Raw genomic sequence first — 15,620 nt, forward strand, 5'->3', positions numbered from 1 at the left:
CAGTCTCAGCAAACACGTGTCAACGAAAAAAAGACAGTTGCCAAATAGCGTTTGACATAAAAGATGAAGTGAAAACCTAAGTGACAGTTTAGAATAAACCTGGATTGCGGCGTTGCATGTCTTAGTTGTCATTGAAGTTGACCATTTAAATCAGTGGTTCTTAAACTGGGGGGCGTGTGAGGCTCACAAGGGGGGCGCAAGAAATTGAAAAACTCTGCATGAATTATGACTAAACAATTAAACATGTCTTCACAACTACGCTGGACAGTCGATTGTTGAAGATGAAACTTTGTGTTACAACAGTACCAGTGTTTGTAGAGCGTGTTGCCGTGTTGTTGTCGGTAGCCACTTTAACAAGGAAAACTTCTGCCACTGCAATTGACTAGAACAGGGTGGTCCAAGACTGCGAACATGAAGGGCCACATTAGGGTCTGAGAAAAACTTCACGGGCCGCATAGTGAGAAATGATAACGCGTTGCTGAAAGTAGAAACGTTGTTAAATAAAAACTTAACTAGGTAAGTAGGTTGCGATTTTGAACTTCTTTTCTATAGATTTTGATCTGTTTTAGCTACATTCTTACAGTTTGCAGGCTATGAACATTAACAAATCTTGTCGCTGACAATATTATACAGTTGCAATGAAAGGACTGAGTTTGCTATTCTGCTCGACCTAATATTTTGCTACATGCCTAACTCAACTTTTAATCTCTGCTTGCGACTCAAAAAGTGATTTTCAGCTAGTAAAAAATATACGATACATTCAAAACACGTCAACAAATTAGCAAACCAAAACAATTTATTGTTTTTTGCTTTTGCATATAGTGTCGATCTCTGGTTTAAATTCGGTGGTCGACAGACGTAAGCAGGCATCCAAGGTTTCATCAGCCATTCTGTTCCATGTGTTGCTTTTTAACCGCTTCATAACGGAGAAAGTGCTAGCAACAAAAGCAAAATATCAAAGCACGTTTGTGTCGTCACAAACCGACATTGTTCCCTCATAGTTACCTATTGACCTGATTATGCGCGACTTATTTAGGGTTGTGGCAAATGTAATGTATTTATAAAACGTAGGTGTCTTTTTAAACCTTGGATTTAGCACTGATAATTCCGGCATGCACAAAGTGTTTGCGGGCCGCACAAAAGCTTCACGCGGGCCGCATGCAGCCACGTGCCAGAGTTTGGACCACCCTGGACTAGAATGCACCGCCAACCAATCATAAGCTACATTTTCTATGACGTGGAAAAGAGCGAAAAGAAGATGATACAAAGCAAATCAAGTGATGGATTTTCTGTCAACTGGTTGGCTTAGGGGTTAGGGCTAGAAAGTAGTTATTTCATTGACATGGGTTCGATTCCCACCACTGCTATTGCCCTTTTTTCTTCCGTAATTAACAAAGTTCAAAACAAGCATTAACTCTCTGGCTGAGTGCTAGAAAGGTCACAATTGGACGGTAGCCTCTTGTAACATGTTCTGATTGGTTGGCGGTTGCATTGTAGTCATTCGCAGTGGCAGAAGTTCTACTTGTTGAAGTGGCTACCGTTGTTGTCACATCTCGCATTCTTTGTGATGTATTAAACGTTGCTAAATATTTCTGCGACGCCTTAACTCTCGTAACACAACGGTTTTCTGACACAGCAGCCTCGAGCTTTAATTGTAATAATAATGGCAATGACTGACTGACAAGTGACAGCGACTAGAAGTGCAGCAGTATCCCCAACTCTACAACAGTACCATGGGTAAACTTTTTTTAAATTTTAGCATTGATTTGATTAGGTTTAGTTTTAAATAATCAATTCTATTACAATAAAATGAGTGGAAAAAAGACAAAGTATGAAGAAGATTATATGAATTTTCACTTTATAGATGCCATAGTTAATAAGTAAATGACCAAGCTGGACCACACTGCATCATGTTTTCAAAATCTGAGCAAACGACACTTTGAGACCAACTTGTTCGCAGCGTCATTTTGAATAAAAATAGAACACCTTAACCATCAAAATAAACATTGAGCTTTTTTCCAATGCAAGAAAGACTCTTTTAAAAAAATGAAGATTGCAAGTAGCAAGTGCTTTCGCCAATCATCGTCGGCGGAAGTTGTAGAAGCGTCTTTCAGAATTGCTCACATATAGCTAGGGAGAAGAAACCCCACCAACAATTTACAAGACGAATTCTTGGAGCTAAAATGAAATTCTACTGAAAGGAAGGACTTTGAAGCAGTGACACTAACTGAGTTCTGGGTGAAATATGTACAGCAAACGTGTGGGTGCTGTGGCTAACTTCTTCCAATTTCATCCACTTGTGCGGAAATGTTTTTTTTACTCCCATTGAACATAAAGACAAAATCTAAACACAAACTTGACTGTGAAGCCAATCTGAGATGTTCATTTTCTGCTACTAATCATTGAATTAAATATTTAGTATCCAAAAAACAGTTACATCCTTTGCATTAATGCAACTCACCTAAAAACGAATTGCTGTTCGGCGTAATGTTTTTGATTTTGATACAAGGTGGGGTGCAAATTTTGTTAAAATTGTAAAAGGGAGGCGTGTCTCAAAAAGTTTAAGAACCACTGATTTAAATGCTTGCGTATGTTTGCAGGTCGTCCGTCGAAAAAGACTTGTAGCAGAATGGGGAACTAGCCGAATCGGACTAGCCGAATCGGACTGGCCGAATCGGACTGTAGCCAAATAGGACTAGCCGAATAGTAGCAGACCCGTCTTAGCTTCCAATGAAGCAGGAAAACTTTTGATTTTTACGTTGCTTTAACGATTGGTGACATTGAATCAGCATAACAAAAAGTGAATTCTTCACTAAGAATCAATGGGAGCACCACTGCTTCTACACTAATTACGCGCAACTTAGTTCAAGTCTTACGTCACAACGTCTGTCTTTGATCTGCGAGTAATAAGGCAAGGTTGGTTACAAAATTAGATTATGCGAGTAGGCTATTACAGCAAGATGCAGCAAAATTTGTTAAGTTTTGGTATTAAAGTAAGAAAAAAAAGGCCCAGGGAAAATTCACATGACATGCAAAAATGGAAAAAGAAAAAAAAGCCTAGTGAAACTTTGCGCAGCAGAAAATAGTAACGTTATGGTAGTGTAGAAGTTTTCCGACTCGTGCCCAGAGCATTGTGACGCAAGAAGACACACGATCTCGTTCGGTGGAAGTTAATCAGTCATGCAGGGTATTAAGCAGCTACACTGCGCTTTGACTCTTCAAGCGCACGTCGTTGGTCTGATGACAGCCTTTCAGAGTGACTTTGCTGAAATTTTAAAAAGCCTTCTAAACCGTAGCTATCATTCTCAAGTGGCGAAGAATATTTAAGATAAAGTGATTAAGCATGACAATCGACGCTAAAACTGGTGTGTCCGCCATCAACAAAAACGAATTTCGAGGTCTGTCAATCAATGACATAACTCAGTGGTTCCCAACCAGGGGGGAATTCCCCACTAGGGGGGAATTTTGCAATTTTTAGGGGGGAATTTGGCTTCAGGAGTGTAAACCTTTTTAAGCCTAGTAAGTTGGCCTGGACTAGGGTGTTAAAAAAGAAATTATTATTAGATTAACTCCCGATTATGCAACTGTGCACTGATATGGATGCAGACCATCACGTGGGCCTACCGTACTCCTTTTTCATTTAAATACTTGATGGCTTTCATGAGGAAACGTAACCAAACGAGTGTTTGAGCTCAGAGACAAGTTTAAATTATTTTTTGACCTTTAAATAAAATTGGAATTTGATTCATTGCTGAATGATGACAGATGCATTAGATTCCTTGCTTATTTGGTTGATATGTTTGGTCCATTGAATAAACTAAATCTGAAAATGCAAGGGAAAAACACCAATATATGGTATATACTCAATCGCCATCTCCGTTCAAAGCAGATTGCGCACCCACATAGGTTATCTGTATCCAGGAGCCATTGACATATTGATACCATATGAATTACAAGCTGTACTGCTTCGTTCTGGCTCAAGGCAGGTTGGAAGAGAGTGATTGATTTATGTCACTGTCATTAGGAGATTGTCTTAAGGTACTAGAAGGCTCTGCTGTCCTGGTCGCTGGGGGACTACGTTTTGTCTGGCCTCTACTTTTCGACCACCCTGGCTTGAGTGGCCTTTGCAAGAGCAGATGCCAGTACCGCTGAACATTATTTAAAGATGCTTTGGAAGCTTTCACCAGCAAGCTTGATATAATTGAAAAAGAAAAAGTTAGAATGAACAATTGAACATGTTACTATGTTTAAAGAATTATCATCGGTGCTAGTTGTTGACGGCAAAGAACAAGTTCTTCCAGAGTTGGAAAAATAATTGATTTTGCAACATCTCACACAGTGGCGTGGAACTATTCTTCTCTAGGGGGGGCTGAAGCTGCCGTAGTGTTGTGAGCTTCTGGGGGGCGAAGCCCCCCAGACCCCCCTTATGTGGGAGAACATTTAAGGCTGGTAGTAGGTATTAGGCCTATCGATCCCTTCCTGTGTGGAATAAGACCCCAAAAACACACACATTGTACGTTGTAAGAAACGAAGAACGGCAACAACAAAAGTAGCTGTTCAGGAAATTAAAATGAAAACGAACAACTTAGAAAGTGATGTGAAAACGACAGTTTGTGGAAATGAGTTCTCACGCGCATCCGAAGATTGCTTTTTGCTCAGTTTTTCTCTATGAGCTGTGTCATGAGTTTTTTGACGTCGACAGTGTTCAAAATTTTTTGGTGTACATGCATCAACGCAAGACGAGTAAGTCTTTTTTTGTGTCATTGAGCTTCTTAACCACGTTTTCAGGCGCCATAGAGCAGAAAAAGAACATTCTGATGATGCAGCTAAAACCGGGAGGCAAAGGCAGAGCTGCACAACTTTTCACGTTTCTTTGAAAAGATCTAGTCTTCGAGGGTTTAGTTACGATAGTATCTCAGCAACCTTTTTAACGGAGTTTGCGGTTTTATCACATACAACATCGCTGAGCAAGATAGCCTAAGTTCCGTTTATAGGCGATCTTTTCTGATGGCATCTGGTAAGCTGATCTCAGTATCAGATCCTTCCTCACCGTTTGCACACCTCAGAAGGGCCTTCTCTCTGTTGGCTGCTGTAAGCAGATCCACTTGGTCGAATCTTCGATCAAGCTCAGCTTGAACAAAATCAAGGGTTTCGATGTATTGCCGTTTCCACGCTCCTTCTCCCGCAGACAACAAAGCCTCCAATTCCTCTGTGTTTCGAAATCTTGCTAGAGTTTTGCTCACTTGGGGATTCTTTGGCGTCTTTAGGTTATTGGCAGACGCAAATACGTTTGCTGCTTCCACAAGCATGGAAGCGGATTGATCTTTTCAGAGATTTTTGATCCGTTTGCAGAAAATGGTGATGATCCAAAGATGAAAAAGTAGAGATCTTCTTGTTTTGGAGCTGTTTTGCGACGGCTTCTGCAAACTGAAAAACTTCATCGCAAAATAAAGCCACATCATGCGTGCTTATTTTGCCAAGCTGAATATCTTCGCATGTGAGTCTCATTTCATTGCACTATCTTCTGTCATGTGGGTCAGACATTGCAACAGCCAAACAGGGTAGGGTAGCACTTAACAACACGAGCAAGGGCAGAAGCACGAACGCACCAACAAGTAGGAAACAAACCCAGCAAATTGCAGGCAACTTCATCGGAACCAAAAAGCGACATGAATAAAGATTTGCGTTTTGACGATCGATTCACGAATTACACCTGCAACACCATGATCGAAGTTTAAGGCATCTGCAATAAGCCTCACCTCCTTTACAACGTCTTGTAAAATCAAATCGAGAGCGTGATTACTGCAGTGAATGTATAACGATCCAGGACATAATGCTTTAAATTTGGCCCGCACTCCGTAAACAACCAGATCTCTTGCTATTTTATGTTGCAAAGTGGATATTGCAGACTGATGTCCAATAAACGATGGACCGCCATGTTAGTAAGGAGAGTGGCTCGTACCGCTACTGCGAGGTATTACAGCTCCCTGTGATTGACGACTCTTATTGCGAATGATGAGCGCGACTACACGTAACAGGAACTCGAATCATCGTAGCAATTATTGCTCGAATAATTTTCTGAAAATCTGTTATGTACCTTAAATTTTCAGAATTTTCTAGGGGGGCTGAAGCAATTTTAGAAAATTCCAGGGGGGGCTGAAGCCCCTTGAGCACCCCTACTTCCCGCACCCTTGCCTCACAGCATTACAACTGGAATTCATTCGACATTTTCCTGAAATTTATGACGATGAGCTTGATTTAATACAAAATTCATTCACATTGTTGATGGCAAAACTTCCCGATAAATTGCAGGATGAATTTTTAGAACTCAAAACGCATTCTTGCAAGAGACTTATTCAGAGAAAATCAATCACTGGATTTTGGCCATTAATGTGTAATTCTTATTCCAAAGTAGCTGAGAAGTTTCTTTCCATTTGCTTCCACTTATCTAATCTATGCGAATCAGGTTTTTCAACTCTTGCAAATGAAAGCAAAACAGAGAAACAGATGATGGCGTATGAGCGATCTTTCCAGGCTAGATTGGAGGGCAGGAAATCTTCAGCCACTCAGCAGTCTCGTCGTCCAGGACCCTCAGACCATGCGCACCGTGTGGAGGCCGGTGGATTACGCAGTGGTGGATGACATGGTCTGCGGTCTGTTCAGTGGCACCACACTCGCATTCTGATGAAGGAGCCAGGCCCCACTTGTGCATGTCCGAACGAAAGCGGCCGACGCCAGTTCGCAGGCGGTTAAGCTTGACCCACGCAAGCCTTGCGAGGGACATCCCTGGTGGACGGGGATCGGCGTCGAGTATGAAGTCACGGAGCGTGGAGGTGTGATTTTGCCACTCCGTGTTCCACATATAGTTTGTCCAGTGTGCCGCACTTAAACCAAGTTCTTCTGCGTTCTTAAGTAGTTGTTGTGCGGCAGGCACAAAGGGGCGTCTTGATTTTAGCCGCTGCTTTATAGGTGGTGATCTCTTGAATGCTGCATGGAGGAGATGGTCGGGGTCCAAAACGCGGCGAGCGAGAGAAATCGTGGCTCCTTTACGGCGTAGCTCAGCGGGTTGGATGCCTGCTAGGATGGGTAGGCAGTTCTTTGGAGTGGGACGCAGGCATCCAGTCACAGTACGCAGTGCGTCGTTGATGGCGGTATCAATCTGGTGGGTGTGAGAACTACGACACCAGACCGGCGCGCAGTACTCAGCGGTGGAATGAACAAGGGCTAGGGTAGCTGTACGAAGAGTTTTATCACCAGCTCCCCAGCCGGAACCCGCCAATCGCCTCAAAAGTGCGACGCGTGTAGATAGTTTTTAGCGCAGTGACTTCAAGTGCCGGCGGTACGTGAGTGACCTGTCCAGTAGGGTGGAGTGAAAAATTTTTTTTTCTCTCAAATCAAAAAAGAGGGGTTCTAAAAACTTGTCATTTGACCCAAAATCACCATTTAAATTGATTTTGGGGTGTGGCACTTTTAATTGGCTGTGCCACTCGACCCTCGGGGTCGCGACGAGGTCAAATTTTATGAAATCCGCATAACTTTACAACCGTACATGCTAGAAACTTGAAATTGGTCTTAAAAGATTCAAAAATTACATGTTTGTATCTGCTCTAAGAGCAATTTTAACCATAAATGCAACAGAAAATGATTTAAATGAAAAAAACTGATATTTTATCATTTCGCTCTCAACCATAATAACAGAGGTGGGCACCCGCTACTTTTAAAGTAGCGCGCTACCCGCTACCGCTACTTGGGCCAAAGTAGCGCGCGCTACCGCTACCCGCTACCAATTTACAAAAGTAGCGCGCTACCCGCTACCGCTACTCGGGCCAAAGTAGCGCGCGCTACCACTACTTCTTCCGCTACTTTTGTCTAAAATGACACTAGGAAACACGCAAGTCCATAGTGACGCAAAAATGACCTTGAAAACGAATGTTATCATTCGTTTACGCTGTCATTTTAACGTCGTTATAGAAAACACATTCTAAGGGAAATTTATTGTTACGCATCTTTCAAAAATACGAGCATTTCAAAATGAGAGTCACTATAAGTCCTGCCCGCTTTGGCTTAAGCACATCTTTTCCAACAGAGAAAAGTCTCTCCACCGCAGCACTGGAAGGAATGGGGGTGTTGTATTTAATGAATTAACTCCTATGTTTTAACTCGGTATTCGAAAAGCTCAAGGACTTGCTCTTGTCCGATAAAAAGGTGTTCACAATTGTTGCTTCCTTCTGCACCGAAGTTTCACGGGATGGCGCAAACACTCCAAAAAATACATCCTCGGAGTCATGACTGGTGTTGGTGTCACTCTTCTCGGTATCAACCTGGCTTGATGTCTCCCGCAACAGTCGAATTACATCTGTCTTGACTTTTTCTCCCAGTGCGTCAACATCATCAGTGGAAACGTAGTGCAGAAATTGTAGTCACGACGTCTTGAAGGAGGGATGAAGACATGATGCCATAACGCATTTCATGTTGTTGAAGCACTTGTTGAATCGTTTCTTCAGTCTTCACCCCTTCAAGGACTTTCACTTTCAACTCCTCACAGGTCACAAGATCACTGATCTCGGTCAACTTCTTCCCGCAAATTGTGATGGTTGGAAGCAAGACTCCGTAATATGCCTTGGACTCGCCCTAGAGAATGTCTAAAGCCTGGCAGATAGGCTTCATCACACGGAGATATTCGTCGAAGAAGTTGACGTCAGCTAGAAAAGACCGAAACTTTGCAACCAAGCCGATTATATAGCTGCTTGACCATGCTAGTATTGCAAAAAAAAAACAAGCATTTTTTTCAATTTAAATTAAAAAGTAGCGGGTAGCGGGAGTGCGACTGAAAAAAAGTAGCGCCTCTCCCGCTACCGCTACTTTGGAATAAAAATAGCGCCGCTACTGCAGCCGCTACTCCAACTAAAAAGTAGCGCCGCTACCGCTACTTTTACCAAAAAAGTAACGCCGCTGGTAGCGCTGCTACAAAAGTAGCGCGCTACTGCCCACCTCTGCATAATAAGTATGTACTGTGTGCATTGTGGAATCGTCCATTTTAGAATCTATTACATAGAGGAACAACATAATAGACTATATTTCAAAATCCATTCACAATCACAATCAATCCTGGAAGAGCACGATGTCATTGTTGGAGTACCAGGCGAGTATTATTTGACCCATGTCACACCTGAGGATGGGAAAGGAAGAACAACTGCAAATACCGTCAATGATGCCATAAAGTACACTGAACTGGGCGACAAACTTGCAGATGTAGGAACTGATGGCACGGCAGCAATGACCGGATCATACAATGGCTTAATCAGAGCATTAGAAGAGAAGGTAGAACATCCATTGCAGTGGGTGATACTGATATGCCTTCTACACTGCAATGAACTGCCATTGCGACATGTGCTTGTAGCTATAGACGGGACAACACATAATACTTTCCAAGGAAAGATTGGATCAAAACTAAGGAGAAGGGAAAAAAGGACTGAAGAATTGTTGGATATGCTGGAGATGAGAGAGACCATAGACCAACTGGCAAGGGCAAATGGAGTAAGATGGTATGGACATGTGATAAGGAGGGAGGAAGGAAGTTTTCTTAGAAAGGCACTAGATCTAAAGGTGGATGGGAAGAGGAAACGCGGTCATCCAAGAAGAACGTGGAAACAACAAGTGAAGGATGAATTTAAAAAAGTCGGACTGAAGGAGGAAGATGCAAGGGACAGGGTGAAATGGGGAAAAAGGATTAAAACAATTTCTGCGCGGAAACAATCGGCCACCCCCACTAGTGGGGAACAAACCGACGATGGATTATGATGAAACCAATTTCAAACCAGAACTTTCCATTACTGCCCAATAAGGTTGTCGCTAACCTCAGCATAGACCAGCATTATGCTTACAGGATTTGTTGGAAAACTGTCCTTGGTCATGTGGATGATGATTTAGCAATGTTGGAGATAGGGCCAATTTTCCACTCGAGGTGGCTCACACTTGCATGCAGAATCCTGCGGTATTATACTTCAATATCAAAGCCGTCCGCAAACCGGCATACTTTGGCTGAATTTTGCTTAAAGGTATATATACTTCCACATGGTTTCAAATCAAGCACAAAGATAAAATATCTGATGGGCCAAAGACTCTGTTCGATCTTGTCCAGAGTTGAATCGTCCAGTTCCCGTCCAAAAAAGTGAGGGGAACTTTGTTAAAGGTTGTGCAAAGAAATTCATTCTTTGCACATCCGGAGAATATTCTGGTGGGACGGCAGTGAATAAATTTGCAGAATTGCTGTGAACAAAATATTGGCGATGAAAGGATGTTTACAGCAACATGGAGTCAACATTTCACCGAATGACAACTTTGAAGGAGGTGACCTGGAACAATCAGATGAGAAGACTGGTACAAATGTTAGTTCCAGTGTGCGTTGGTTTCTTGTTCCTAAAATCAACATCAAGGCGAAGGAGCATTACAAGCTTATCAATCTAAATGACCCTGGGATTTGTGAACCTCCACTGATCAAAGCTCTAAGTCGATCCACACTTGAGGAGATTTGAGATAGTCCATTGCGCCTTCAGCATCCTTGCCACAATCAAAGAGTTGAACGGCACATAAAGTTGGTGACAGATGCATCATCCTCTGTAGCAAGGTATGACAGGCGTGACAGTTTGAGATAGATAGATAGAAATCATCAGATAGAAAATTAAATCTAGACGTCTGTTGAAACGCTTTGACACAGAGAAACAATTGCTTCATGAACATTAAACAGGCATAGAATACTGAGCAGTGACCATACAGAGTTACTTATTGTTGCTGTATATACCTTTGAGTTTCATACAATTTGGGTAGAGAGGTAACTCTTTTAAACCATAAATAGACATAACTCAGCAACAACATTACATTTAACATTATAAAAAACAAAAAGCGAATGTTTTCGGCCAGTCATACAGCCCTTTTCAAGCCTATAAGAAAAATACATTTTAAAAGAAATGCTAAAGAATCATACAGTATCACAGCAAAAATATGGTCAAATCTAAACATTTGAGAAACTGCCTCGCTCACACAAATTGATAACTTAAAATTACACAGCACAACGGGTCAAGTATTTGAGAGGTTAAATAAAATAATTGTTTAGAAATTTTTCTTTTCGCTTTTTGTTTTTTATAATGTTAAATGTAGTGTTGTTGCTGAGTTATGTCTGTTTATGGCTTTGAGTTTCAGTTCATCAACATGCCTGAAGTGTCAAATGGCTGTGTTCTATATTCTTGACTGGGCTATACATTCATTTACAACGTTAGGTCAAGAAATTTGTTTAATCCCACTCTCCTATTTCTAAAAGTGCTTTTTTTTGCATGCATTTCATCGACTCACAATGCTTGATGCTTGTTTAATACAAATATCAGTTTTCTTTTGATAAAATGTTTTCTGTTGCACTTAGGGTAAAAATTGCTCTTAGAGCAGATAGAAACATGTAGCTTCTGAATCTTTTAAGACCAATTTCAAGTTTCTAGCATGTACGGTTGTAAAGTTATGCGGATTTCATGAAGTTTGACCTCGTCACGACCCCTAGGGTCGGGTGGCACGGCCAATTAAAATCAAGTGCCACACCCCAAAATCAATTTTAATGGTGATTTTGTGTCAAATAACAAGTTTTTAGAACCCCTCTTTTTTGATTTGAGAGAAAAAAAATCTTTCACTCCACCCTACTGTCCAGGGTTATGCCGAGGTATGTAGGTTCGGCACAGTAGGGCAGGCGTTCCCCATCAATGTTGATGTTTTTATCTCACGCTGTGCCTCCCGATTGTTAAGGTGGAAGGCCGTCGACACTGTCTTTGGCTTGCTGAGCTGTAGCTTCCATTTCTGGAGGTATGCTGATAGTGTTTGCATGTCTTGGCTGAGGTTCCTCTCCAATGACTGACAGTTTCCTGCTGAGTGCAGGAGTGCCAGGTCGTCTGCGTAAGCATATTTCCTGGAGATGGTGGGGGGCAAGTCGTAGGTGTATATGTTGAACAGGAGAGGAGCCAAGACTGAGCCCTGTGGGATGCCGTTTTTAAGTCGATGTAGTCTGCTTTGACGACCGCTACCGGTTGTGAGGGAAAAACTGCGGTTTTGCACAAGTTCCATCATCATATGGACCATGTGTCTGTCAGGGAGCAGACGGAGTAACTTGCAGGTAAGGCCGCTGTGCCATACGGTATCATAGGCAGCTGTGAGATCAACAAACATGGCGCCAGCCTTCTTCTTAGCCGAGAAGCTGTCCTCAATGTCTTGGGTCATAAGTGTGACCTGATCTACGGTTGATCGTCCGTGTCGGAAACCAGCTTGTTCACGGGGGAGCTGCGGATCTATTATTGGTTCGACACGGGCGTAGATGAGTCTCTCGAGGATCTTGAAGGGGATGCAGAGCAGTGAGATTGGACGGTAGCTCTTGGGGTCTCCTGGGGGCTTATTCGGCTTAGGAACTGCAACCACAAGAGCTCTTCTCCAGATTCAAATAGAAACAGATTAGACGTGGAGAATGATATTCGTTGTGCTCTTTCCAATACTCTTTCACCATTCATGAGTTATCGAAACGAAAAATCATAAGCTTCACACAGACTAGCCTATTGAATGCAATGACTCATAACTTTTAAATGTATTCTTTGAATAAAATACCTTTCAGCAACGTTGTTCATTAATTAAATTATTTTAGTACCGTATGAAAAGGAATATTAGACCTACAGGCTAAACGGGTCTGCTACTATTCAGTGAGTCCGATTCGGTGAGTTCCTAACCTCTAAAACGACAATGATAATTAGGCTATGGTACCCGGACTCACCGAAACGGGCCATTCCGAGGCTAAACAGCTTATTACTAGTAAAAGTTTAGTTTATTTTCCAAGACTTAGATTACAATATTAATGTAAACAAGTTTTTAACAAACTAAATTTATAGGGGGGGAATTTAAATTTGAATATCGACAAAAAGGGTCCACTGGATAAAAAAGGTTGGGAACCACTGACATAACAGCTAGTGATGCAAACTGCGCTGCGTACGAGGCCGCTTTTGACTTTTTTGCTGCTTGGAAGGTTGAAATGACAAAGCCGCGCTTGCCGCGTAAACTTTGAAGAATTATTAGTTATTAAACTTCAAATTTAAATTGGAAACATGGATCACTTTTTATTTTTTTAACGGAAACCCTAAACTGGAAAGCTGTGCAAATGGCTTGCAGTTGACAGGGTTTCTGGGGCTGGCTTGTGAGCAGAGTTGCCAGATTGGGCTACTTATCGCGAATTGGGCTACTTTTAATTTGCTTTGCGACTTGAATTTGAAGGTTTGCGATTTTTTGACATTTGCGACTTTTTGGGCTACTTTTACCTTGCCTTAAGACTTAAGTTATAATGCCTAACAAAGATGAAAGTGAAAAGAATCACAGAATAATCGACTTGCATTACGTCTCTTCCTAAATTCGAGCGTTTTTATATACTTTCTCTTCTTGGTAAGAATGGCGTGATGACCATGTATTGTATAGCCTAAAGCCTACTGTTCCTAGCCTAGGGGCGACTTGCTGAGTTACCCAGTTGGCCAAGTATTGTAGCCTCTATCCGGCTCGATGCGTTTGTTAGAAGGCAGAAGTTTCCCAGAGGTTTTTGTAAGTAGGCCTAGTTGCTAAATTGTTAGAGGTTAGAGAGTGAATTTTGTGATAGAGTTATTTTTTATGGTTAAGAGTTGGGTTTAGTTTTGAATTAGTAAACCTTTAGACAACATACAATTTAATTAGACAAAGACTAGAGGTGTAGTGAGTTAAGTAATGTAGTAAATCCTATTAGCCTAATAGTGACTAGCTGTGACAGTCTTATAATATTTTAAATCAGAAACAATCACAATAAAGCTAATGGAGTGACATTAAAACCAATTTTGTGACCAGTTTTCCTCTGGTTAGCTCTACCTAGCACAAAACTCTCCTCGTTAGTCTTTATTGTGCTACCATCATTGCTCACTTGTAGTAAATCTTAAAATAGGTGGAAACAGTAGGCAATATTTTTATGTTGATGAAGCAGTAACTGAAAAAACAAACCATTGTATTTGAATGTATATTTGAATGTACTGTATATTAAACCATTACTGAATGTATAATCTTTTTTCTATTTAGGTAATTTAAGGTTGCAAAATTTAACTGTATAATACAGTTCGAACTGATATACTATGCAATATCTTACAATTTGGACATGTTGGAAAATTATGCTAAATATAAAATAATAATAATAATAAATATTTGATGTTGTAAGCACCGAGGTGCTTTTTAATCATTTTGATATACATAACGCATTTGCTGTTAATTAAGTTAACATAATCATCGACTTGGTTAACAGAATAAAATGTACCGTACTGTAGTTTTTGTTGAAAGAAAAACAACGTGCGGAAATTGGGCTACTTTGCAAGCCATTTTTCTACTTTTTTGCTACTTTTTGTGACAAAAATCTGGCAATTCTGCTTGTGAGGGAAGCTGTACGAGTGTTCTTAGTTAATAGCCTAGCTGATAAGCTCTGCTCCCAGTTACCAGGCTATAGGCCTAGCGCAACTACTGCATTAGTTACTATAACAGTTAGCCCAGTGAGTTCAGGCTATAAGTTTTACTCTTGACGTCGTGTCTGTATGTGTAGTTCATACAACCACTGACATTAAAATTGCATTATTGCTTACAGAAAGTGTTCAAAAGTCCTGATACTGCATCCAGGAACATTCTATTTGAAAAAAAATGATGTCTTAGAAGTTAAATGCATTGTTGATAAGACAATATGATCTGGTTAGCCTAGTCAAATAGTGCACAACTGTACCGGTATGTTACCAGTTATATGCCATGGGTGTTTTTTTGCCACAATTGACTATATAAAAACACGTTCCAAATAAACTGTGGTGTGCGACTGTGCGTATAGCCGTATAGGTGATTCAGTTGCAGTGCAGTGAGCGGATAAAAATTTTGGGTTTGCTGCATCTCCAAGAACTGCCACACAAAAGTTTTCTAGCTAACTTATCAAAAAAAATGCAAAAAAAATGCCAAACTGTAACTAACTGCCAAACCATGTTTTTCCTGCCAAACCACCTAAAAAAAGGCCAAATTTCTAGTATATGGCAGTGAAACCGCCAACCCTGGTCGCGTTGTTGCGCAATGTTAAAATTTCGTGAACTGCGATTGCCATCTTACTATCGCATCTAGCGGTTGCTGTTTTAAACTTTTATTTGTCACATGGTGCTAGAGTATTATTTTCTAATTGTATTGATGTTTCATTGGTCATTCTAAGCTCACTATAAAGAGAATTTACAACAAAGTTAGTGCAGACGGTCAAAAAGTTTTCAATTTGATTTGAGAAAGAAATTGCTGAAATCTGAAAAGTGGTTTTGGTCTAATTTTTAGTGCAGAAATAGGGATAGCAATCTTTTTACCTGTGTCATTTCAGTTTTTGAGTTTAAACAAACATTAGCCTGTTTATTTTGAAATTCGTGTTTTGCGTTATTCTACTAAATATTCGTGGTTAGGAAAATCACCATAAGCACTAAAATCTATTAAGGATACAGTGCATTATGGTGTGGTTCAAATGATGCAAACACGAATGACGCCATCCCTAGGCCACAAGGCTCGAATGACGCAGGAATAGGTTGTTT

The 15,620-nt window shown here is 41.0% G+C and overlaps 1 protein-coding gene across 4 annotated transcripts in view; it reads right to left on the reverse strand.

Moving 5' to 3' along the window:
* The window catches only part of LOC145769914 (serine/threonine-protein phosphatase 6 regulatory subunit 3-like), a 212,830-nt gene that overhangs the window by 171,714 nt on the left and 25,496 nt on the right, over positions 1 to 15,620 (reverse strand). The gene's annotated exons all lie outside the window — the stretch shown is intronic.

This window comes from Aplidium turbinatum, chromosome 5, assembly GCF_918807975.1.
Source record: "Aplidium turbinatum chromosome 5, kaAplTurb1.1, whole genome shotgun sequence".
In the NCBI taxonomy this organism is placed as follows: domain Eukaryota; kingdom Metazoa; phylum Chordata; class Ascidiacea; order Aplousobranchia; family Polyclinidae; genus Aplidium; species Aplidium turbinatum.